Source organism: Durio zibethinus, chromosome 10 (assembly GCF_047325235.1).
Source record: "Durio zibethinus cultivar Kanyao isolate XHJ-2024 chromosome 10, ASM4732523v1, whole genome shotgun sequence".
Classification (NCBI taxonomy): Eukaryota; Viridiplantae; Streptophyta; class Magnoliopsida; order Malvales; family Malvaceae; genus Durio; species Durio zibethinus.
Window position 1 is genome coordinate 975,744 of NC_143171.1, and position 27,314 is coordinate 1,003,057.

The 27,314-nt window shown below is 42.5% G+C and overlaps 1 non-coding gene and 2 pseudogenes across 1 annotated transcript; all 3 read left to right on the forward strand.

Annotated features, from left to right (window-relative positions):
* Positions 1-1,425: 1,425 nt before the first annotated feature.
* On the forward strand, positions 1,426-1,581 carry LOC149516312 (5.8S ribosomal RNA). Its single transcript, XR_016346038.1, has one exon. It is a non-coding gene; the product is annotated as a 5.8S ribosomal RNA (ribosomal RNA).
* Positions 1,582-1,813: 232 nt separating this feature from the next.
* Positions 1,814-4,713, forward strand: LOC149516313 (25S ribosomal RNA; annotated as a pseudogene).
* Positions 4,714-25,264: 20,551 nt separating this feature from the next.
* LOC149516314 (18S ribosomal RNA) lies at positions 25,265-27,024 on the forward strand (annotated as a pseudogene).
* The last annotated feature ends 290 nt before the right edge of the window (positions 27,025-27,314 follow it).

Here is a 27,314-nt window from a genome sequence, read left to right on the forward strand (position 1 = left end):
TTCAAGGGGAGAAGACAAAGCTGATTTGCATAGAGGCATGCAGTTCAGGTGCAACATCCCTCTAGCAATGAAGGTGTTGCTAGAATGAGTGGGGAAGAATGTCACAGTCTATAGGAAAGACTAAGCCTAGGGGTTTTCACTGAGATAGGGAGTGGTTCTAAGGTAATCAAGACCAAGTTAGAATGCAAGGGAAACTAGGCCCAAAGGTATAATAAAGGTCTTGGGGGTAAGACCATGACCAAGAATAGGTGCATGGACGTCAAAACAAGCTTAGGGAGCTCAAGCTAGGGGATCTAGTTCGATAGCTTTCAAATAGACCTAGGCATAAGCACATGAGTAGGCCTAAGCATAGCAGAACTAAACCATGCATAGGTCTAAAAAGAAGGCCCACATGGATACTATTGAAGAAAAAGTCCAAGCTAATTCAAACTCTTTTCTGATAGAGTTTATGTAAAATTAGAACTCTCCAATGTAATCATATTGTAATGTCCTGTATATATTGGACTCTTTGTAAGCCCTAGGATAGGAATTATGTCAGCCATTAGTTCAATGGGGCCTTACCTATAAATAGGAGAAGCCCCCTACCCTTACTATACACACCACAACTTGAATAATACAAGTTTACTCATTCCTATCTCTATTGTTCTATTTAGCTTCCCATCAAGTAATTTATGTGCAGCCTTGTCTAGTAGTAGATTAAGATGGTTGGCCCTGAAGTTTCAAGTGTCCATGCATTCATCTAGTTAAAGGCTACTTTGGGACACCGAGTGAGTCAATTCCTAGGTCTCAGAGCTACACAAGTCAGAGCCTAAGTCTCAACCTGTGACATATAGCCTTAGCTAATAGGCCCAAGTAATATTTGAAATTTCATCATCACGGTGATAGATCATTTCAATTATTGGTCTTCAATGAGGAATTCCTAGTAGGCATGAGTCATCAGCTCACACTGACTATATCCTTGCCCTTTGTACACACTGCCTATCACTCTTACTGATTGAATGGTCTGATAAAGTGTTTGGATCATGGTAACATGATAGTTTAATGCCCACGATGTCTCGAGAAGTCCATCGAACCTTACATTTAGAGGAAGGAAAAGTCATAACAAGGATTTCATATGTGAACTTGTGAAAAGGTCATTGTTGAATCTTGTTTAATGAACAACAATGCATTAACAAAACACTAAGGGGGTAAGGGTACCTTAGTGCCTCAAGCCCTTTCCTGCCCTAGGTGTGCACAACGATCGATTCATTTCGCTTCCTAAGCATGTGAAACTATTAGTATCATTGCTTATGGTTGAATAACGAACCCTTGGCACCAATCACCCTAGGGAACCAGAATGAAAAAGAACACGTGTGCCTTCTCCATCCTATTCATGGTGCATACATGGGTGGCATCATGACTCTTTTTTTTATAAAAAACCAAAACAACTCTCAGCAACAGATATCTCAACTCTTGCATCGATGAAGAATGTACTAAAATGTGATACATAGTGTGAATTGTAGAATCCCATGAACCATTGAGTCTTTGAATGCAAGTTGTGCTACAAGCCATTAGGCCGAGGGCACGTCTGCCTTGGTGTCATGCATTGTCTCTCCCTCTAAACCCGTACCCATTAGGCTTTATAGTAAGGGGTTGAAAATCGCCTCTCATGATCTCATCAATCGTGGTTGGCCCAAAATCGAGTCCTTGGTAATGATAGCATCATGATTGTTGGTGGTAAAGCTCTTGGCATGCCTCAACTCCGATGACCCATGCTCATTGTCCATCTAGACCCCATTAGACCTCTCACATCACTTGATTGATGCTAGCATCGTGACCCTAGGTTAAGTAGGATTGCTTGATGAATTTAAGCATATCAATATGTAGAGAAAAAGAAACTTACCTAGATTTCCCTAGTAACAACAAGCGAACCAGAAAGAGGCCAGCTTGAGAATTGGGTGCCCAAGGCATCTGAATTGTAGTTTACAGAAGTGTCTTCAGTGGTGGAATAGGCCCAAGTCCCCAAGAAAGAGGAGCCAAAGAAGCTGAGAGCCTTATTGTGCCTAGACCCTATCACACCATGAGGTGCTATCTGTGAGTCAGGTTGTTTGGGTATGTAGCCCTAATAGGGTAGTAAATTCCATCCAAGGTTGAATATGGGTGAGAAACTGATAGAGAATAAGTATCACGAGGGAAATATGAAAAAAACTTTGAAAAGAGAGTCAAAGAGTTATTGAAATTATCAAGAAAAAAGTGAAATGGGGGCCAATGATGCATCTTGGTTAAATGTGAAACAACGATAGTCAGTCCATAGATCAGCTAGGGCATGGACCGTTTTGGGTCGTGACGGTGGCCCGAACCCAAGCTTTCCATATGCCTATGGAGACATCGTTACCACGATTATAAAATATAGCACATACCATCTCAACATGCCTTAACACTCACGTGCTCCTAACATAGGCCTACAGGTTCCTCATCCAGCCCATCTTGAAACATAGACCAAGGAGTCTAACATGTGTGTGAGTCAATAGGGTAGAAAACCTATAAAACACAAGAAAGCTGATTCATGGGATCCTTCGCGAGTGAGCTACTAACTGACCTTGATCTTCTGATAAGGGTTCGAGTGTGAGCATGCCTGTAAAGACCTAAAAGATAAAAAACTATGCCTAAGTGGGACAAGCTAGAGGAAACTATGGTGGAGGCCCACAATGATACTAGCATGTAAATTGTTCATCTAACTTGGGTATAGGCATGAAAGACTAATCAAACTGTTTAATAACTAGTTCCTTCTGAAGTTTTCCTTAGGATAGTTGGAGCCCTTAGTGAATTCCATCAGGTAAAGCTAATGATTAGAGGCATTGGGGCCGTAACACCCTGGACCTATTCTTAAACTTTAAATAGGTTGGATGGTGCAACTTCGTTAAGCCGTGCCATGAAATTGAAAGCTCCAAGTGGGCCATTTTTGGTAAATAGAACTGGCAATGCAGGATGAACCAAAAGCCAAGTTATGTTGCCTAACTTTGCACTAACCTAGAACCCATAAAGTGTGTTGGTCGATTAAGATAACATAACAGTGGTCATGGAAGTTGAAATTTGCTAAAGAGTGTGCAACAACTCACCTACCAAATCAACTAGCCTTGAAAATGGATGAGCAATGTATGTTGCTTGGTGTTTGGTACACCCCTGGTAACCCTTGAAAATTTGGAGCACCGAATGCCATCCGTGTCCGATCATACTCATAACCACATCAGGTCTTCAAGGTAAACAACCATTGGTCAATGGAACAATGTATGCAAGAGAAGTCGGCAAAATGGATTCATAACCTTGGGAAAAGGATTAGCTCTGAGGGTTGTGCATGGGGGTCCTATTTCTGAACCCATCAGCTATTAATGCACTATTGAGCTACTCCCATGGCAAGAGCAAGTCACCATGTGTCGGTCGAGAGCTTTCCCCAAACAATGAATAGTCAACTTTGAACTAGTATGGACAAAGAGAATTTGACTATTTAATTAAAACAAAACATTGCGATAGTCCCTACAGATGCTCACATAATGTGATTTTTGCCTAGTGCTTTGAATGTCAAAGTGAAAAAATTCAACCAAGCATAGGTAAATGGCGGCAGTAACTATGACTCTCTTAAGGTAGCCAAATGCCTTGTCATCTAATTATTGATGCACATGAAAGGATTAATGAGATTCCCACTATCCCTATCTACTATCTAGCGAAACTACACCCAAGGGAATGGGTTTGGCAGAATCAACGAGGAAAGAAGACCTAATTAAGCTTGACTCTTGTCTGACTTTGTGAAATGACTTAAGAGGTGTAGGATAAGTGAGAGCCTTTGGGTGAAATTGAAATACCACTACTTTTAATGCTACTTTACTTATTCTGTAAATCAAAGGTAGGGCACGACCCCTTCTTTTAAACCCAAAGCTAGCCTCGATTAATCAATCTAGGTAAAAGACATTATCAAGTAGGAAGTTTGGCTGGGGTGGCATATCTGTTAAAAGATTATGCAAGTGTCCTAAGATGAGCTCAATAAGAATAGAAATCTCATGTAGAACAAAAGGGTAAAAGCTCATTTGATTTTGATTTCTAGTACAAATACAAACTATGAAAGCATGGCCACCATCAGAATTTAAAACTAGAGGTGTTAGAAACCACATGGATAATTGGCTTGTGGCAGCCAAGCATTCATAGTGACTTTGCTTCTTGATCCTTCAATGTCAGCTTTTTCGATCATTATGAAGCAAAATTCACCAAGTGTTGGATTGTCACTAGCCACTGGGAACATGAACTAGGTTTAGACTATCATGAGATAGGTTAGATTTACTTATTGATTGCAGTGTCGCAATAATAATTTAACCTAGTATGAAAACAATAATTGATTAGCACAATTGGTCATCGCACTTGGTTGAAAAGCCAAAGGCATAAATCTACCATGTGTTGGATTACAACCAAATGCCTTCAAGTCAAAATCTAGGCTAAAAGTGATGCATGTGCTTGTCACCCAAATGTTGACCCATAGTAAGGGCCAATGCCCCCAAAGACATGTGTCTTAGGTGTAGCCCCTATGGTGAACAAGCCACACGAGCCTTCTTGAAGCTTAATTCCCATCGAGTGGTAGGTAGAATCCTTCATAGATGACTTAAATATGTGATGGGATATTGTATGTGGTAGAGTAGCATTGCTATCACATCCATTGAGATTCAACCCTGTATCACTTCAATTTATGCCTCCCCTAACCACACCCATCGAAGTCCTCTCATTTTATTTTTTTACACCGCACCCTTATAAGGTTGGGGATGAATGGTGTTCTCCATTGCAATAGATTCAATCAGGTATTTGTTATAGCCACCAAGTAAACTACAATTGAATGCCTTTGGTAGTTGCTACAACGACAGCTTCACCCTTTGTGTGGGCACTTGCCTCAAAATCCATCAGTGTACGCCAGCCCCTGGTGTAGGATGTTACCTCGAACACCATCAACAGCATGTGGCCCTTGGTTGGTGTAGGCAATCGTATCCAACACCATCGACTGATGCTGGCCTATTGTTACCCCATACACCATTAGTAGATGTTGGCCCTTGGTATGGGATGTTGCCTCAAACACCATCCCAAATGCTGGCACTTGGTATAGGCACTTCCCTCAACCACCGATAGTGCAAGCGGGCTCTTGGTGTAGGTTGTTACCTTGAACTCCTGCTAGTAGATGCCAGTGTCATGGGCTGAGACTTAAGCTCTGACCCACGTGGCTCCAAGACCTGGGCACGCACTCATCCAACATCCCAAATCAGTCTACCTGCTACGGTTTACACCTTTATGAGGTATTGTCCACTCTGGCCCTTTTGACCTCACGATTTTGTCCTAGACGCCTCACAAGAAAGAGATGGTGTGAACCCTTTTATACCCAGTGACCCTCTTTTTATATTCAATTTGGGATTCAAGACTCCTCTTTAAGTCCATGACATTCTCCCCCACCTAATGTCATGATGCCCTCATCATAGAGGCTGGCCACCCTACCTATCTCCCTCAAAGTGCTTGGCATGGATCGAATGGTATAGGGCTGGTTCTAATACCACTTGTCACAAGCTGAGACTTAAGCTTTGACCCACATAGCTTCAGGACCCGAGCATGCACTCATCCAACGTCCCAGATCAGCCTACCTGCTACGGTTCACACCCTTGTGAGGTATTGTCCGCTCTAGCCCCTCTGGCCCTACGATTTTGTTCTACAAATGGCACCTCACAAGGAAGAGATGGTGTGAACCTTTTTATACCCTAGTACCCTCTTTTTATATTCGATGTGGTATTTAGGACTCTTTTTTAGGTCCGTGACACTAGCACTTGTTGCGACATGTGTACCATGAACTTCCCATCCATAGCACTTGCTTACCCCTTTATCACCATCAGCACCAAATGATGCTTAATGTATGCATCACATGCTCCAATCTTAAGCTAAACTTCATGTAACCTTGGATAGGGAATTGACTCTGTTTGCCTAAGTTAACCTACAAAAGTCAAGTGCTTAACATAATTCCAGCTTGTTAAAAATTATGCTACAGTATTGGGCCTTCTAAAAGCCCACAAATCTAATCCTCCTAGGACTATGTTCAAGTGTGCCCATACCTATGTCTAACTATGCATCCGCACCTCGATCATCAGTGCCCATGCTAGGTCTGATTGTGTGCCCATGCATCACTCACCAGCACCTACGCCTAGGCTTGGCTTAATTCTACTGAACTTGAACACTGTGCTTAAGCCTCTAAAGTCTTGATCACCACCCATACCATTAAAAAAGGCTAGTTCCTCATGACCTAGGCCTCTAGTAGGCCTTAAGCCTAGCTCTCTAGCTATTGAACCTATCTCGCTAGAATTAGAATTGCTCATCGACTCGGAGAAAACCCTTAGGCCAAGGCCAACTTATAAACCATGACACATGTATCACTGGTTGAGACTTAAGCTTTGACTCATAAGGCTCCAGGACCTAGGAATGGACTCATCCAACTTCCTACATTAGCCTTCAACTGAATTGGTGCACAGACACTCAAGACTTTAGGGCCAACCACCTAAGCTACTGTTAGACAAGCTTGCATATAAGGTGTTTAATGGAAAGCTAAAAAGAACAACAAAGATAGGCAAGAGTAAACTTGTATTACTCAAGTTATGGTGTGTATAATGGGGTGGGCGCACCTCCTATTTATTGCTAAAACCCCCTTGAATCAATGGTTGACATTGTTCCTATTCTAATGCTCACAAAGAGTACAATATGTATAGGACATTCAATGGGATTACAATGAATAGTTCTAAATTTACATGTCTACACCTACTTTGGTTTTGCCTGTACCTAGGCTTACTCTAGCACTTGTGTTGGGTTTGTCTAAAAGTTGCCAAATTGGATCGCTTGGCATAAGCTGCCTAAGCTTATTTTAGTGTCGCACACCTATTCTAGGTCATGGTCCTACACATAGGGCCTCCATTGCACCTCTGGGCTTAGTTTCCCTTACAATCTAACTTGGTCCATGTTGCCTTAGAGCCACTTCCTATCTTGGTAAGAACCCCTTGAGAACAAAATGCATGCGCAAGCACCAGAACCGCCCATACAAGCTCCTCAAACTAAGGTTAGCACTTATAGATAGGTCTCAGATGGACTAAGCCCTGGTGTAGGTAGACTGGGCCTTGGTGTGGGCACACCAGGCCATAGTAGACCCAACTATCATCATGCCCAAGTAGATCTAATAAATAAAACTTTCTAAAAGGATCTAGAGACTCCCATGATAGTATAGTTCCCTACATAATTCAAACTCTTGATGTATATCTCATGTAATCTTTTTGTAATCTTGGACACTATAATAGCCATTGGATTAAGTCAATCCTAGCCATTGATTCATGAGGGCTTCAACTATAAATAGAGGGCTTCCCCACCCTCATTTGGTATGCAAAAACACTTGAGTGAATACAAGTTATAGCATTTTCAAGCATCTTTTGCTTTCTAGCCTTTTTTAGCTTTATAATGCCTTTCAGTGTTCTTTTGTGTGCTTATTGCTTAAAAGTGTTTGCATGCTAACTTAGGCATACAAAGACGGAGTCTAGCCTAAGGACACATAGCGCATTTGGTTTAAGTCCCAGGCCCATGACACATGTGTCACGGGTCGAGACTCAAGCTCTGAACCCGTGTGGCTCCGGGGCCCGGGCATTCACCCTTTCGGCATCCCAGATCAGCCTTCCACCATGGTTCACACCCTTGTGAGGTATTGTCCGCTCTAGCCCCTTTGGCCTCACGGTTTTGTCCTACAAAAGGCACCTCACAAGGCGGAGATGGTGTGAACCCTTTTATACTCCAGTTACCTTCCTATTATGTTCGATGTGGGATTCAGGAATCCCCCTTAGGTCCGTGACATTCTCTCGTACCCAACCTCGTGACGCCCTCATCTCGGAGGCTGACCACCCTGCCTGCCTCCCTTGAGGTGCTCGGCGTGGATTGAACGGTATAAGGCTGGCTCTGATACCACTTGTCACGGGTCGAGACTTAAGCTCTGAACCCGCGTGACTCCGGGACTCGAGCATTCACCCTTTCGGCATCCCAGATCAGCCTTCTGCCACGATTCACACCCTTGTGAGGTATTGTCCACTCTAGCCCCCTGGCCTCACGGTTTTGTTCTACAAAAGGCGTCTCACAAGGCGGAGATGGTGTGAACCCTTTTATACCCCAAGGACCCTCCTATTATGTTCGATGTGGGATTCAGGACTCTTCCTTAGGTCTGTGACATTCTCCCGCACCCAACCTCGTGACGCCCTCGTCATGGAGGCTGACCACCCTGCCTGCCTCCCTTGAGGTGCTCGGCATGGATCGAACGGTATAGGGCTGGCTCTGATACCACTTGTCACGGGTCGAGACTCAAGCTCCGAACCCGCACGGCTCCGGGACCCGAGCATTCACCCTTCCGATGTCCCAGATCAACCTTCCACCATGGTTCACACCCTTATGAGGTATTGTCCGCTCTAGCCCCCTTGGCCTCACGGTTTTATCTTACAAAAGGTGCCTCACAAGGCAGAGATGGTGTGAACCCTTTTATACTCCAGTTACCTTCCTATTATGTTCGATGTGGGATTCAGGACTCCCCTTTAGGTCTGTGACACATGCACATGCCTCAAGCACCATCAGGATATGTTGGCCCATGGTCTCAGCATATGTTTTGACCACCATCAACACATGCTGGCCCTTTATGCAGGTAGTTCCCTCAGACACCATCAACATATGCTGGGCTATGCACCATGCACACCATGATAGACACTACGTGGGCTCAAGCACATTTTCATATTTTTGTCATGCCAATGCTATTTTTATTGCTTGTAAATTTGTATAAGCGCTCACTAGTGCCCACACCTAGGCCTGGTTCAATTTTTCCAAACATGAACATTGTGCCTGAGCCTCAAGAGTCTTGGTCACTACCCATACCACTACTTTGGGCTAGTTCCTCATAACTTAGGTCTCTAGTAAGCCTCAAAGCCTGGTCCCTTTGGCTGTCAGACCCTATCCCACTATAACTAGAACTAGAACTACTCTTTGACTTAGAAGGAACCTATAGGCTTGGACAAGCTTGCAAACTATGACACATGCATATGCCTCAATCACCATTGATACATCTTGGCCCTTGGTCTCGACATATGCTTCGACCACTATCAACACATGTTATGTCATGCACCATGCGTAGGTATCCTGGGCTCGAGATGTATGTCACAGGCTCTGACCTAAGACTTAGAATCCATGTGGCCTTAGGCTTGGAATCACCTCCTTCTAGCCTAAGTCAGCCTAAAACATAAGTGTGCAGGCACTAGAACAATGGGAAAGATAAAATGCACAAGTTTAAGAAAAACAAAAGAACAAGAGAATTGCTGGAATATACTCTATATTTTACTAAAGCAAAAGTGTAAAGTGATGTACAAAGTAGGGTCGGGCTACTATTTATAATTGAGGTCCCCAGCTACACTTATGGCTAAATCCCTAGAATCAAAGAATTACAATCAATCAAGGATCATATAAATTACATTAATACACGATTCTGCTTCCTAATTTTTAGGGTCAACTAGATCCTCCAAAAGGCTCCTACTGATCCTATGTGCTTCTAGAAGATCTTACTACACACTTTCTCTCTTGGGCCTTTTTGGATATGGTGTGGGCATCTTACGAGCCTGGCCTTGGTCATGTGAGCTGGCCTGCATGCTATGCAAGCAGTTTGGACTCCTCTCTAAGGGCTAATCTATAAACCCTCACCAACACTCTTGGTGCATGAGCCTTAACCTCGGGTGCTTGAGCTTGTGCACCTGGCACACTCGCCTAAAATGTGACATTCTCCCCCATCTGATTACATAATGCCTTCATTGCATTCTTTGAATGGTACTACTTCATTTGGTCTCGAAATTGTTATAAGTCTTCTGCTGGTTCCCAGCTTGCCTTACTGTTTGGAAGTCTCTTCCAGCATACCAAGTACTCCTATCTTGGTTGGTAGTTCTTCTGCCTCACTTTTCAATCAACTATGACACTGTGGATCTCCTTCTCATATAAGGTTGTAGTTTGTAATGGTGCATGCTTTGACTCTGCCCATCCTGGATCTTCTTCATCCTCACGAAATGGCTTGAGCATGCTAACTTGGAACACTGGATGTACCTTTAGCTTGGGTGGCATATCTAACTTGTAGGCAACCTTGCCTACTCTCTTGACTACTTAAAAAGGTCCCTCATACCTCTGGACTAGGCCTTTATGCAGGCCCTTGTGGCCCATAATAAGATGCAGCTTCACAAACGCTAAGTCTCCTACTTGGAACTACATGTCCAACCTATTCTGGTCTACCCACTTCTTTGACTCTTTGTTGCTTTGTGTAGATAGACTCTAGCCAAGTCAACTTGCTCTTGCCAAGCCTTGGCAAACTTGTATGCTACTGGATTTGACCCTGTATAACCTATAGCTATCGAACTGGGTGTTAGTGATTGCTAACCTATCATGATCTCAAATGGAATCTAGTTCGTTGCCTCACTCATTTGCAAGTTGTAAGAAAACTGGGCAACATCTAATAGTTTTGGTCAATCTTTTTGTCTGGCATTCACATAGTGCTTGAGGTAGACCTACAATAGCCCATTCACATGCTCAGTCTGGTCATCGATCTGTGGATGTATACTGGTGGAAAAGTTCAAGTTTGACCCTAATAGCTTGAACAACTTAATCCAGAACCTACCTATGAAATGCCTGTCTCGATCACTAACAATGGTCTTTGGCACTCTCCAGTACTTTACCATGTTCTTCAAGAACAACCAGGTTGCTTCCTTGGTTAGGCACTTTTTGGTTGCTGGAATGAAAATCTCATACTTGAAAAACCTATCCACCACTACCATGATACTTCCAAACCCCTCTGCCTTAGGTAGACTGACTATAAAGCCTAGAGTGATGCTCTCCCATGGTCTCTCTGGAACTGGCAATGGCTCCAAGAGACTGCTTGGTTTCTTGAGCTCCACCTTGTCCTATTGGCACATAAGATAAGTCTTCACATAGGTATCTACATCTTCCCTCATATACAGCTAGTAGTATCGATCCTCTATCAAAGCTAAGGTACGACTCACCTCTGGATGTCCAGCCAACCTCGAATCATGGCACTCATGCATGACTTCCCAATGAAGCATCCCATGCTAAGGTACAAATAGTCTACTGCCCTTGGTGTACAATAAACCATCCTGCAACCAAAATCGCCTAGTTTTACCTTACTAGGCTTATTCCATGAGAGCCTTGGCTGTAGGATCATGCACAAGCCCTACCTTGATGTACGACACCAAAGACCCCTCTAGCTGGCTAATGGTAGAAAGGTTCACCTTTCTGCTCAAGGCATCAACCACCAGGTTTGCCCACCCTGGCTTGTACTCTATTTGGAAATCAAACTCCACAAGAAAATCTTACCACCTCACCTGCTTGGGAGATAGCTTCTTCTATGACTGGAAGTAGTTGGTTGCCACATTATCCATTCTGACCACGAACTTTACCCCAATAGGTAATGGTGCCAAGTGCGCAAGTAGTGCCCTAATGCAATCATCTCTTTCTCTTGGATTGTGTACCTACACTCAGTCTTATTAAGCTTTTGACACTCGAATGTAGTCGGATGTCCCTCCTACATAAACACACCCTCTATTGTATAGTCTGATGCATCTATATGCACCTCATACGGCTTGGCATGGTCTGGCAAGGCCTAGACTAGTTCCTCTATCATAGCATGCTTTAACTGATTAAAGGCTTCCTGACACCCTATGCTCCACTGCCATGCTCTTTCTTTCTTAAGCAAGTCAATCAATGGGTGGTTATGGCTGAGTGGCCTTTGATGAAGGGCCTATAGTAGTTGACCTGCCTAAGGAATGACCTCAACTCAATGACCTAGGTTGGTGGTTCCCACTCCAAGATGGCATGCACTTTGCTTCACCCATGCGAATCTCGCCACCTCTCACTATGTGGCCTAAGAATAGGATCTCCTGTTGGGCAAATGAGCACTTCTCCTTCTTGACAGACAACTTGTGCACCTACAACACCTTGAACACCTGTCTCAAGTGGTCTACATGCTCTTCCAACATCTAGCTATAGATCATAATGTCATCTAGATAAACCATAACAAATCGATCAAGAAATGACTGAAGTACCATGTTCATTACTGTACAAAAGGTTGCTGGGGCATTGGTGAGTCCAAATGGCATGACCAAGAACTCATATGAGCCATACCAAGTGACACATGCTATCTTGGGCTTATATCCCTCTACGACCCTGACCTGATAGGAGCCTGACCTCAAATCCAACTTGGTGAACCACCTTGCACTCCCAAGTTGGTCAAACAATTTCGTAATGAGTGGGATAGGATACTTGTTCTTGATGGTCAGCTTGTTCAAAGCCTGATAATCTATACACATCCACAATGACCCATCATGCTTGTGCTGAAATAGAACAAGTGCACCATATGGCACCTTAGATGGCCTGATAAAGCCTACATCAATCAACTCCTTGACCTGCTTTCTTAACTCTTCTAACTCTAGTTGAGACATTTGATAAGGGGCTCTAGCTGGTGGCTTGGCCTTCAGCACTAGGTTGATCTTGTGGTCCACCTCTCTCTTAGGTGGTAGCTTACTAGGTAGCTTTACGGCCATCACATCACTAAAGGACTCCAGCACCTTTAGCACCTCTAAGGAGGCATTGGACTCCTTCTCCCTCAGCTCTTCATACTTCAGGGCTGCCAAGAAGGTGTCTTCCTCCCTGTTCATTGCCTTGGCAAATTGAATGGCTGACACCACCTTAAACCTAATCTCGAACCCTAGCCTCAATGGTACAACACATTGGCACTGTGCATCCAGAATGCAAATACAATTGGCAAAAGGCACAAGGAGGGCATTAATCCAAACAAGGAAATCTAACCCAATCATAAACTCATAGTCATCCAAGGGTATTACCTCATTGGTTTCATTACCTTTCTAGTCTCTAAGCTATAACTTCACTCCTCGTGCTACTCTAATGGCTGGAACTTCTTTCGAGTTCATCATCTTGATGGTAGTAGTCCATTTCTACACTTTCAATCTGCGCTCTTGGGTTCAAACCCATGAAATAAACAAGTGTGAGGCACCTATGTCCATCAGTGCACTCACCTTCTAACCCGTAACCATCAGATCAGCAAACATTAAGCCTTTTGGTTTATAGCTCCCCTTACTCTGGACAGCATTGAGCATCAACAACCCAAGCTTTATTACCCAAACCTATGGCTCTTTGTCAAACTCCTTGTCTACAACAACCAGCTTGTCTTTCTATGGGCAGTTGCATGCTATGTAGCTCTCTCCATATAGGTAGCATGCAAGTGGCTTTCAATCCCCCTTTGCCTTCCACTTCTCTGCTAGTGGATTTCTCTTGCCATCTTTGTCCAAATGGTCTCAATCCACATTCTTAGACTGTCGATCATGGCCCCTTCCCTTAGACTACTTCTCTTAGTCCCTCTTGTCTTTACCCTTTCCCTTGGGCTTGGAAGACTCGAACTTGTTCAATGGTTTGAACTGCACCAAGGACTCAACAATAGTCATGGCTTTAGCCAACTCATGAACTCTCTACCTTTGTAGCTCATGCTTCTGTCATAGTCTTGAAGTGAAGTCAAGAATCCCACATCAGTTAAGCACTAGAGTTGGTCTTGGGATATAAGGGTTCACACCTTTTCCTTCTTGTGAGGTACCTTTTTGTGGGACAAAACTATGAGGCCAGAGAGGCCAGAGCAAATAATACCTTACAAGTGTGTAAACCATAGTATATAGGCTGATCTAAGACACTAGATAAGTGCATGCTTGGGTCTTGGAGCCATATGGGCTTGGATATTAAGTCTCGATTTGTGACAAGAGAAATCAAAGCCAACTCGATAGGTACTAGAAATATGCCATGAAGGATGGTGGGCTCTCGTTGGAGTGAGAAAAGATGTCACAGTCCTGAAGTGAAGTCAGAAATCCCACATTAGTTAAATACTAGAGTTGGTCTTGGGATATATGGGTTCACACCTATTCCTCCTTGTGAGGCACCTTTTATGGGATAAACTGTGAAGCCAGAGGTGCCAAAGCGAATAATACCTCACAAAGGTGTGAATCATAGTAGGTAGGCTAATCTAGGACACTGAATGAGTGTATACTCGGGTCTTAGAGCCATGTAGGCTTGGAGATTAAGTCTCGATTCGTGGCACTTCACCCACAGCTTCAACTTATCCATGAAAGCAAATAAGCCTTCTATCTCACTCAGATCTGAGATCTGAAACATAAGTTCAAAGAATTTCTGGACATAGTCCCTTATCTCACCTTACTGGGTAAACCTACACAACTTCACCCATGCCTCATTGTTGGCATACTCTGAGTATAACTGTTCTCTAAACTCTTTTTGGAGCTTTGCCCAGGTTCCAATCATGGCACCCCATGCCTTACATCATCACTCCTGTGCCTTCACCATAACAAGGAAACATCAGTAAGATACATTGATACAGTGCTTACCTTGGTAGCCTCATCTTGCATGCCCGTGGCTCAAAAGTACTACTCCATGCCCCATAGGTAGTTGTCTACTTCTTTGGCCGCCCTAGTCCCCTTGAACCCTTTGGGCTTGAGGATTTGCACACAAGTCTTAAATGCTCCACCAAACATGACATTCTCTATGGCAATCTTGCACGCAGCGAACTCGCTCATGAGCTCCTCTATCTCTTTGCGCATAGCCTTCATGCCTTCATGCATGGTCTTCACCTAGGTGTCCTAGGTCTCACTCTTTTGGGTGATCACATCCATGCCTTGATTGAGAGCAGCTTGTAACTCACCCTTGAGCTCTTTTTCCATGGAGTCTAAGGCTTCAATATGAGTCTCCACATCATCAAGCTTCTCTTTCATGTCACTCATGGTCACCTTCACCTTGTACAGCCTCCCATCCATGGTAGACTAGATGTCTCTCGAACTGGCTTTCGTGCCCCTTCCACACCCTTATTCCTAGGCCTCTAGTTGTTGGCTTGCCATATCGCTTTCAGATGCCATCTCCTTGATTGTGATCTAACCTACACACACACAAATAAGAAAGACCAAAACTACTCTGATACCAACTATCACTGGCTCTGACCTAAGACTTAAAATCCATGCAGCCTTAGGCTTAGAATCACCTCCTTCTACCCTAAGTCAGCCTAGAACACAAGTGTACAAGCACTAGAACAATAGGAAGGATAAAATGCATAAGTTTGAAAAAAATAAAAGAACAAGAGAATTGCTAGAATATGCTCTGTATTTTATTAAAGCAAAAGTGTAAGATGATGTACAAAGGAGGGTAAGATGACCCTATATTTATAGTTAAGGCCTCCAGCTCCTTGACTTATAGAGAACCTATGGGATTAAACTAGCTTGTGGATTGTGATACATGCACATGCCTCAACCACCATCGGGATATGTTGACCTGTTAGTCTCAAGTCAGGCTTTGACCACCATTAAAACATGCTGGCCCTTTATATGAGTAGTTCCCTTAAACACATTGGCACATGCTAAGCCACTCATCATACATAGGTATCCTAGGCTCAAGCTATGCACTATGCATACCACGATCAAGCAGTAGGTAGGTTAAGGCACATCTTTATATTTCTACCATGCCAATGCCATTTTTATGGCTTATAAATTCATATAAGCACTCACTAGCATCCATATCTAGGTCTGGCTCAATTCTACCAAACCTAAACACCATGCCTGAGCCTTTGGAGTCTTTATCACTACCTATACCACTATTTTGTGGTATTTCCCCTTAACTTAGGCCTCTAGTAAGCTTTAAGGCATGGTTCTTGTGGCTGTCAAACCTTAGCCTACTAGAATTAAAACTTTTCCTTGACTCAAAAAGAACCCCTAGGCTTGGACCAGCTTGTGGACTATCACACATCACATGTCTTGACCTCCATCGACATCGAAGAACCCTTAGTGCATACACATGCCTTAACCACCATTGGGACTTGTTGGCCCTTTATCTCAACACATGCTTTGACCCCTATCGACACATACTAGCCTTTGGGTAGGCAATTCCCTCGAACATGATCAGCACATGGTGGGACCATGCACAAGTATCCTGGGCTTAGGCCATGCACCGTGTGCACCATGATTGGGCAATAGGTGGGTTTAAGCACATCATCATATTTTTATTGTGCCAATGACATTTTAATGGCTTGTAAATTCATATAATGGTCCCTTAAGCCTGCGTGTGAAGTTTCATGGCAAGATGACTCATTTTCTATTTTTCATAAATTTTAAAATTTTTTTCGATTTAGATTTTTTGAAATTTTTTTAAAAGGAGTTTTGGCCCTAATTTTGGTATACATGATCCTTGTATTTTTATTCGCTTCCACAGAAAAAATTCAGCTAAAAATTTGAAGTGTAGAAGACTTTTTGGCCATTTGAAAAAAATGCCCCTATTTTAGACTATTGAATGGCTACTAGCTACGAACCTGTAAAAGCTCTTACACTCTTTAAGGGGGTGTGAGTTCTTAAGGTTCCTTAGGGATATAGGGCCAATATAAGGGCCAAGGACCAGTGCCCATCATATATAATGTGTGCACACCTCCCTAGCCCTTACCCCCAATCATTGGAACCTCTAATGCCACCAACAAGTTCTCCAACAAAGGTGCCCTAGGTAAAAAAATGCTAAACCAGCACATGCCTGAGTCCAATATGTGCATCGTGGCCTAGAATCAAACTTTTACCAAGGCCTTAACCATCAATGGCACATGCTGGTGAATGGTGCGGGCACATGCCTCGAGCATCATTAGCACAAGTTAGCCTTTAGTATAGGCACTTGCCTCGATGACCATCGACATAAGTTGGCACTAGGTATGGGCACTTGCCTTGACCACCATTGGCATATGCTGGCCTTTGGTGTGGGCACATGCCTCAATTAGCATTGGTAGTAGATGGCTTTCGGTGTAGGCAGTTGCCTTAAACATTATCAACACATGCTGGGCCTTGGTGTCAGCACAAGCCTTGACCACCATCAAAACCTGTGGAATCTTGATGCGAGATATGCCTATTTAAAAAAAGTGTCCGCATTTCAAATGCTCTAATGTCTACTACAAGCTTATCTATAAAATCTTGCATGCTCATTAGAAGTTGGTTATTCGAGCCCCCTCTTTCCCCTCTATGAGGGGAGTAGGTGTACATGATGGGCCTGCCATTACATATATCCATGATAATGTCCCTGGAGTAAAATCTAGGCCTTGCATGCCTTCTCGTCATGCTGTCTAGTGACTAGTTACTCTAGTGATCTATAAGCGCCTATGGCCTTTACCAGTTAACATGCATGTGAAAAAGGGGCTTGGTTGTGCAAAGCTCAAGCCCATGCCTGTGTCACAAGCCAGGAGCTTAAGCCTAGTTACCATGCAACCTTAGGTGGGAAACTATCATCTATATGCCTAAGTTAGCCTTTAAACCAACTTGTTGCCGTGCACTAATCGACTATGCCATGCACTTGTGCTAGAACTCGACTAACCTCCTAAAAGTTTAAGAGAAAGCTAGAAAATAAATGGCCAAGGCAAGAGTAGTTTATTTACTTGATTAGGTATGTACACTTGCTATTGGAACACAGTCCCTATGTGTTCCCTACAAAGGCTTTCAAGGCCTATGTCGCTAATGCTCACACTCTTGGTTCGTTATGTTGTCACTTGGTTATGGTATGTACAAATGAGGAAAAGGCTCTTCTATTTATACTTGAGTCCCCTTGGTACTTATGGTTACAATGAATCCAAGTGTATAGCCTTTAAGAGCTTTCTACATAATTCTATGATGCCTACACTTCAACAAGGTAGGCTAAGGCCTTTTTAGAGATATGCTGGTTTCAAGCTCCTTATTAAGCACTTGGGTTTGGAAAAGCCTAAGCATTTTCACTCAATGCCCATGCTTAGTGTGTTCCAGAGTCTTCTCTATTTAGGTGCCACTCTACCTATGGCTAGGGCCTTCTAAAGGCTTCTTCATCTAGATGCTACAATGCCCATCACTATGCCTATGCTTGGTCTTTCTAAAACCTTTGGTACCCATGCACCTGGCCTACCTACAAGCTTATCTAACCCTTTCATGTTCTAAGCCTTTCTATGTTTAACTACTTGTACCACATCCTAGGGTGTTCTAAAACATTTTAGCAAGCAATCCTCATGCTTGACACCATGTAGCTCACCATGAGGGTACTCCTACACTCTAGCCTTAGCCTTGGCCCATACACTTGGATAAAGTATATGCCTTTAGGAACTTGGTCTTGAACCTACCTAATGCTTCACCTCACCATCTTGAGTAAGTCTCATCATATGACCCTCTTGGTCGATGACTCATGCATGATCTGTGACATTCTCTACCACTCGTTCTAGAAATGCCCTTGTTGCTAGAGGAATGCCAATGCTTCACCACACGTGCATGCTAGATCGATGTTTCCTTCTTATCCCAATGGCCTTTGGCACCTAATCGTGATCATCCCTTTTTGTTGCCTTAACACTTATGTGTCTACTATTTAACTAACTTTTTCCTTAGAGTCACCCACTGTGCACTTTGATAAAAGAGGTCTAGTTGATCTCTTCGGTTCGACTGGTGGCTCTCTATGTCCACACTCTACTGATCCTATTAGCTTGATTGGTGGCTTTTTGTAGCCACACCATTATCACCTTTATCGAGAGCTTGAGACATTTGCTTTTTTTGGCTCAATCAAATAGCACTGAGCTTCAACACACCATTGGAGTCTTCAAGGTGCTTATTGCTACCATTATTCTTGCCATTGGACTTCTTATAAGTCTTTATAATGGCTACAAGCTTCTTTTATTGTGGGCAATCTTTGGGCCTATGTGATTTTAAACACAATAAGTAGGTAGAGGTAATGACCTTCTTACCCTTGTCCTTTTTAGACTCCTTGACCCTTTTCTTACGATGGCAAAGCTTCTTCTCAACCTCATACTTTGATGAAGAGTGATTACTCTTGTCTCCCCCACTTAAGCTGCTATCCCTAGTCTCGGGAGACTTGGTGTACTCATACTCGACCAATGATTTGGAAATTACAATTGCCTGACTCAAGTCTTAGACCTTATACCACTTTAACTCGATTCTTGCCCATGGCTTTAACCTATCAAAGAAGTAGAACAAGGCTTCTTACTCACCCATGTTGGGAACCATAAGTGACAATTCTAAAAACTACTGACAATAGTCTTACACTCTTCCCATTTGAGTGAGCCAATAAAGCTTCACCCAAGCTTCTTCTTCTCATACTCTAGTTTAAACTATCTCATTAGTTCCCATACAAATTGATCCTATGTAGTGTTGCAGTCTCCCCTTGTTACATGCTATTGCACCTTTGACAACACCATAATAGGGCCACATTGATTAAGTTCATTGTAATAGTTCTTACCTTAGCCTCTTCTGCTATACCAGCCATTCAAAAGTACTACTCTATGCCCCACATGAAGTTGTTGACTTCTTTGGCTAAGTGACTTCTTACGAATGGCTTTGGTTTGGGCATTTTCATCGTAGGTCCCAAACCTCTGATTGGAATTATGGTAGCTTGAAATGCAACAAACTCGTGCCTAAGTTGCTCTATTTCTTCTGTAAGGCTACCACTTAAGCCTCTAGAGCTCATTATACTACGTGAGCACTTCTATCTCTAGAGTCAAGGCATCGTGCATCTCTTCTTTGAGCTCTTCCTATATCAAGTCTAACTCTTGGATGCAATTCTCAGTGTCCTTGAACTAATCCATCAAATCTCACATAGCTAACTCACATTTTACCAATCGAGAGTCCATGGATACAATAGATCTTTCAAACTACCCTTTCTCCCCTTGTTATGGGTGGATGACCCTTTTGCACTTTACTCATGCACTTCACCTGAAGGTTACTAGCCATGCTTTGGCACATGCACCACAATTACGAAGCTCAAACCAAGGATTTTCCATAATTTCATTAAGAGCACTCAAGTGTATTTGTGCCCTATTCTTAGCACCGATAACCAACAATCACCTATACAACACTTTCCATTACAAATCTATAGCATAATCGACACACTAACACTCAAGCAATGCATACACTAGAACTGACACCAATACTGATTGTAACCAAGGTTTGAAACCTACTTTAATACTAACTCCAGTTAGAACTGGCTTGATACCAATTGTCATAGGCTAGTAGCTTAAGCCTAGCCACCATGCAGCCTTAGGTAGGAAACTACCATCCATATGCCTAAGTCAACCTTTAAAAAGACTCGGTGCCATGCACAAACCAACTGTGCTGTGCACTTGTGCTCGAACTTGACTAACCTCCTAGGAGTTTAGGAGAAAACTATGAAAGAAATGGTTAAGGTAAACTAGTTTATTTACTTGATGGGGTATGTTAGTCCCTATGTGTTCTCTACAAAGGCTCTTAAGGCTTAAGTCCCTAATGTTCACACTCGTGCTTCCATATGTTTTCATTTAGTTATGGTTTTTATACAAATGAGAGGGAGTCTTTACTATTTATACTTAAGCCCCATTGGTACTTATGGTTACAATGAATCAAACTATATGGCCATTGAGGCCCTTCTAGATAGTTCTAGGGTGACCAGGCTCCAATAAGGTCGGCTAAAGCCTTTCTAGAGATATGCTAGTCTTAGACTCCCTAGCAAGCCCCTAGGTTTGGAAAAGTTCAGACACTTTCGTTGAGTACTTGTGCCAAATAGGTTCTAAAGTCTTCTCTATCTGGGTGCCACTCTACCTATAGCTAGGGTTTTATAAAGGCTTCTTTGTCTAAGTGCTATAATGCCTCTCCATGTGCCCATGCCTAGCCCTTTTGAAACCTTTGGTGCCCATGCACTTGGTCTACCTCTAGGCTTCTCTAAACCTTTCTATACCTATGTGTATGGCTTATCTCTATGTAGTTCTAGGCTTTTTTGTACTTGACTGCTTGTCCTACATCCTGGGGTATTTTAAAACCTTCTAGCAAGTAGTCTTTATACCTAGCACCTTGTAACTCTAGCCCTAGCTTTGGCCTGCACACTTGGGTATAATATTAGGACCTTAGTCTCAATTCTTCCTAGTGCTTCGCTTACACCATCTCAAGCAAGTCTCATCATGCGACCCTTTTGGTCTAGGACTTATGCATGATTTATGATATTCTCTCTCACTTGTCCTAGTCATGCCCTTGTTGCTAAGGGAATATCGATCCTTAATCGCACATGCATGCTGGTTCATTATTGGTCTCTTATCTCGATGGTCCTTGGCACCTGATCATGATCATTCTTTTCTCTTACCTTGATAATGACACATTTGTTACCAAACCAATTTTTGCTTAAGAGTCACCCCTATACACTCTAATAAAAGGGTCTACTTGATCTTTTTGGTTCAACTGGTGGCTCTCCATGACCACACTCTACTAATCCTATTAGCTTGACTGGTGGCTCTCTGTAGCCACACCATTATCGCCTTATTAAGAGCTTGAGAAGTTCATTCCTCTTGGTTCATCCGCATAGCACCAAGCCTCAACACACTATTAGAGTCTTCAACGTGTTGATTGCTACCATTATTCTTGCCATTGGACTCCTTATAAGTCTCCACAATGGCTACAAGCTTCTTTTATTATGCGCAATCCCTAGGTATATGTGATCCTGAACACAAGAAGTGACTAAAGGTAATAGCCTTCTTACCTTTGTCCTTGTCAGGCTCCTTGACCCTTGCATTGTGATGTCATGGCTTTTCCTCAACCTCATCCTCTAATGAAGAGCAGTTATTCTTCTTCCCCCCACTTAAGCTATTGCTCTTAGGCTTAAAAAACTTGGTATACTGATGCTTGACCAAAAATTTGGCAACTGTAATTGCCTGACTGAAGTTTTGGACCTTACGCTGCTTCAACTCGATTCTTGCCCACGATTTTAACTAGTCAAAGAAGTAGAACATTGCTACCATTATTCTTACCATTGAACTCCTTATAAGTCTCCACAATGGCTATAAGCTTTTTCTATTATGCGTAATCCCTAGGTATATGTGATCCTAAACACAAAAAGTGACTAAAGGTAATAGCCTGTTTACCTTTGTCCTTGTCAGGCTCCTTGACCTTTGCATTGTGATGTCATGGCTTCTCTTCAACCTCATCCTCTAATGAAGAGCAATTACTCTTCTCCCCCCACTTAAGCTATTGCTCTTAGGCTTAAGAAACTTGGTATACTGATACTTAACCAGAAATTTGGCAACTATAATTGCTTGACTCAAGTTTTAGACCTTACATTGTTTCAGCTCGATTCTTGCCCATGATTTTAACTAGTCAAAGAAGTAGAACAAGGCTTCTTGCTTGGCTATGCTGGGAACCATAAGTGATAGTTCCAAAAACTCTCAATAATAGTCTCACACTCTTCTCTTTTGAGTGAATTGGTGAAGCTTTGCCTGAGCTTTTTCTTTTGCATACTCTAGCTTAAATTGTCTTATTAGTTCCCTCACAAACTGATCTCATATGGTTATTATAGTGTACCCTCATTGCATGTTGTTGTACCTTTGATGCCACTACAACAAGGCCACATTAGTTAAGTACATGACAGCATGCTTACCATGGTTTCCTCCACTGTACTAACCACTAGAAAGTATTACCCCATGCCCCACACGAAGTTGTCAACTTCTTTAGCTGAGTGACTTCTTATGAATGGCTTTGGCTTAGGACTTTCACCCTAAGTCCTAAACCCTTGTTTGTAACTATACAACCAAAATGCAACAAACTCCTGCTTGAGTTGCTCTAGTTCTTCTCGTAAAGCTACCACTTGAGCCTTTAGAGCTTCATTGTTATGCATAAGCACTTCTATCTCTTGAGTCAAGACATTGTGCATCTCTTTTTTAAGCTCTTCCTATCCCAAGTCCAGCTGTTGGATGCAATCCTTAGTGTCTTTAAATTGATCCCTCAAATCTCCCATAGCTATCTTTCATTTTGCCAATCAAGAAGCCATGGATGACAATAGATCCTTTGAACCAATCTTTCTTTCCTTGCTTGTGGGTAGGTTACCCTCTTGCACTTCACTTATACATTCCACTTGAAAGTCACTAGCCATGCTTTTTCATGCGCACCATAATTACAAAGATCAGACTAAAGACTTCCTACAATTTACTTAGGAGCACTCACATGTATTTATGTGCCACTCTTGGCATCAACAACTAGCAACCCGTATAATACTTCCCACTACAAGTTTACAGCACAACTAACACACTAACACACAAGCTACCCGTGCACTTAAGCCGATACCAACACTGATCGTAACCAATGTTTGAAACTTACTCTGATACCAACTCTAGTTAGAAATAACACTAATGCCAACTATCATGGGCTGGGAGCTTAAGCCTAGCTACCACGCAACCTTAGGTGAAAAACTACCATTTGTATACCAAGTTAGTCTTTAAACCGACTAGGTGCCATACACTAATTGATTATACCGTTCACTTATGCTGGAACCCAACCAACCTCTTAGGAGTTTAGGAAAAAGCTAGGAAAGAAATGGTCAAGGCAATAGTAGTTTATTTACTTAAAGGGGTATATACACTTACTCTTGAAACACAGCCCCTTATGTGTTCTCTACAAAGGCTCTCAAGGCCTATGTCTCTAATGCTTACATTCTTGCTTCTCTATGTTCACTTGGTTATGGCTTATGTACAAATGAATGGGAGGTTCTCCTATTTATACTTGAGCCCTTTTGGTACTTATGGTTATAATGAATCCAAGTGTATGGCCATTAAGGGCCTTATAGATAGTTTTATGGTTTCCAAGCTTTAACAAAGTCAGCTAAGGCCTTTCTAGAGATATACTGATTTTAGGCTCCCTACCAAGCCCTTGGGTCTGGAAAAGTCAGGGCATTTTTGGTGAGTGCCCACACCTAATGGGTTCTAAAGTCTTCTCCATCTAAGTGCCATTCTGCTCATAGCTAGGGTCTTCTAGAGGCTTTTTCCCTTAATGCTACAGTGCCTATCACTATGCCCATGCTTGACCCTTCTAGGACCTTCGATGCCCACACACCTGGCCTATATTTAGGCTTTTCTAGGCACTTTCATGCCTATGTGCATGGCCTATCTCTAGATGGTTCTAGGCCTTTCTATGTCTAACTACCTATGCCATATCCTGGGGTGCTCTTGAACCTTCTACCAAGTAGTCCTCATGCCTAGCATTGTGCAACTTACCATGAGTTTACTCCTACTCTCTAGCCTTGGCCTTAGTCTGCACACTTGGTTAAAGTGTGTGCCTTTAAGACCTTAGTCTCAATCTTTCTTAGTGATTCACATGTACCATCTCTAGCAAGTCTCGACTATAACCCTCTTGGTCTAAGACTCATACATAGTTTGTGACATCTATGGCTGATGCTGCCCTAGACCCCAAACCAAGTCCCTGAATTAGGCAACGGCTCTCTAGGGTGGTGCAAGCAGAAGCTGCTATCTCAAGCTTAGTCTTGCCAAGTCTTTCAAGTATTTGGTAATCTAGTGTTCCTTTCTCATCGACCATAAAAATGCCTTAGCCTGGCCAAGCCCGTGCATGCAGCCAATGTTGTCCAAGACCCCAAGAACAAGTCTTTGAATCAGGCAATGTCCCCTTGGGGTGGTGGCAGTAGAGTTTGTGTGTGAGGCCCTAGCTAGACCAAGCATTGGTGGTGTCATGTCATTATTACCTATTGGTTAGCAAGGGTAGTCTCATGGCTATTACTTGTATTTTTCCTGTGCCAAGTGGTTATTGCATGGCCTCGTACATCATTTCTTCTGTTCGCTCATCGAGTAATCGATTGGGTAGGTTATGGACCAGTGTGCATGGTTGCTACCACATGTATGCAATAGGCATATGAATGGTGCTATGGTTATGTATGTTGATAGGCTCCATGCTTAATTCATTGACTGTTGACATGTTATCCCTTTTAATTTCCCCATGTGGTCATTGTACCCTGAGGGCAAAATTGGGATCTTATGTTGCATACCTAAATTGATTGAAACTGGATGTCTTGGCATCCCTCATCGATCTTGTGTCCTTAGGGGCTATGGGTTAGACCTTAATCATGTCCCATGTCCTAGGTGTGCCACCCAAACCTTTGTGGCCACATTGGTGCAGTAGTGTTCGATCAAGCTCTCAGATGCAAAATGTTTTATGGGCGCTGGCTTTTGTCCTTTGTTCATTCGATGCTATGCATTTTACATGCTCAACATGCTTAACACTTGTGCTCTATGTTGGCTCTCTTTGTCACTCTATCAGTGTATTGAGGCCCATGCGATGCTAACATCCTAAAGGAATGCTACATGGTTGATCCTACTAATGTCAAAAGCTTGTCTCAAAGATTAAGCCATGCATGTGTAAGTATGAACTAATTCAAACTATGAAATTACAAATGGCTTATTAAATCAATTATAGTTTGTTTGATGGTATCTACTACTCCAATGACCATAGTAATTCTAGAGCTAATACATGCAACAAACCCCAACTTCTAGAAGGAATGCATTTATTAGATAAAAGGTTGATGCAGGCTTTGACCATTGCTCTAATGATTCATAGTAACTCAACAAATTATGCAGCCTTTATGTCGGTGACGCATCATTCAAATTTCTACCCTATCAACTTTCGATGGTAAGATAGTGGCTTACCATGTTGGTGAAGGGTAACAGAGAATTAGGGTTCAATTCCGAAAAGAGAGCCTAAGAAATGACTAGCAAATCCAAAAAAGGTAGCAAGTGTGCAAATTACTCAATCCTAACATGGGGTGGTAGTCACAATAAATAACAATATCGGGCTCTATAAGTTTGGTAATTGAAATGAGTAAAATCTAAATCCCTTAATAAGGATCCATTAGAGGGCAAGTCTGGTGCCAGTAGCTATGGTAATACCAGTTTTAATGGGATATATTTAAGTTGTTGCAGTTAAAATGCTTATGGTCAAAACTAGGTTTGGGTCATCTGGTGTACCCACAGTGAGCATCGATCTACTCATCCCTTTACTAGAGATGTGCTCCTAGCCTTAACTAGTCAGGTCATTCCTCTAGTGCTATTATTTTGAAAAAATTAGAATGCTCAAAGTAGGCCTATGCTTGTATACATTAGCATAAGATAACATTATAGGATTTCTATCCTATTGTGGTGGCCTTTGAGATCAAAATAATGATTAACAAAGATAGTCGAAGGCATTCGTATTTCATAGTCAGAGGTGAAATTTTTGGATTTATGAAATATGAACAATTGTGAAGGCATTTACCAAGGATGGTTTCATTAATCAAGAATGAAAGTTACAACTTGAAGATGATCTGATATCATCCTAGTCTCAACCATAAATGTTGTCGACCAAGGATCGATGGATGTTACTTTCAAGACTCCGTCGACACCTTATGAGAAATCAAAGTCTTTGGATTCTGGGGGGAGTATGGTTACAAGGCTAAAACTTAAAGGAATTGATGGAAGGGCACCACTAGAAGTGCAACCTATGGCTTAATTTGACTCAATATAATGAAACTTACCAGGTCTAGATATAATAAAGATTGATAGACTGAGAGCTCTTTCTTGATTCTATGAGATGTGGTACATGGTAGTCTTAGTTGGTGGATTGATTTGTCTAGTTAAATCCATTAACAAACAAGACTTCAGCTTGCTAACTAGCTACAGGAAGGTGATCCTTTATGGCTAGCTTCTTAGAGGGACTATGGCTACTTAAGCTAAGGAAGTTTAAGGCAATAATAGGTTTGTGATGCCCTTAGATGTTCTGGGTTACACATGTGCTACACTTATGTATTCAATGAGTCTATAGCCTTGACTGACAGGTCTGGGTAATCTTTGAAATTTCATCATGCTGGGGATAGTAAGTGCAAGTCATCAGTTCATGTTGACTACATCCTTGCCCTTTTTACATGCTGCCCATCCTACTGATTGAATGTCGAGTGAAGTGTTTGGATCATGGTGACAAAGATGGTTTGCTACCTGTGACATCATGAGAAGTCCACTGAACCTTATCATTTAGAGGAAAAAAAAGTTGTAACAATGTTTTTATAGGTGAACTTGGGGAAAGATCATTGTCGAAATTTGTTCAACGAATGACCCATAAATGTGTTAATGAAAAACTGAGAGGGCAAGCATGCCTTCATGTCCTAAGCTCGTTCTAGCCTCGGGCATGCATGACGATCAATTTGTTTTGCCTCTCGAATGGGCAAAATGATAGGTATCATCGTCTGTGGCCAAATAATGAGCCCTCGATGCATATCACGCTAAGGAACTAGAATGAAAAAGAATGCATGTGATGTTGATATCCCTTTCGCAGTGTATTCGTAGGTGGCATTGTGACTCCTTTTGTCATGGAAAACCAAAA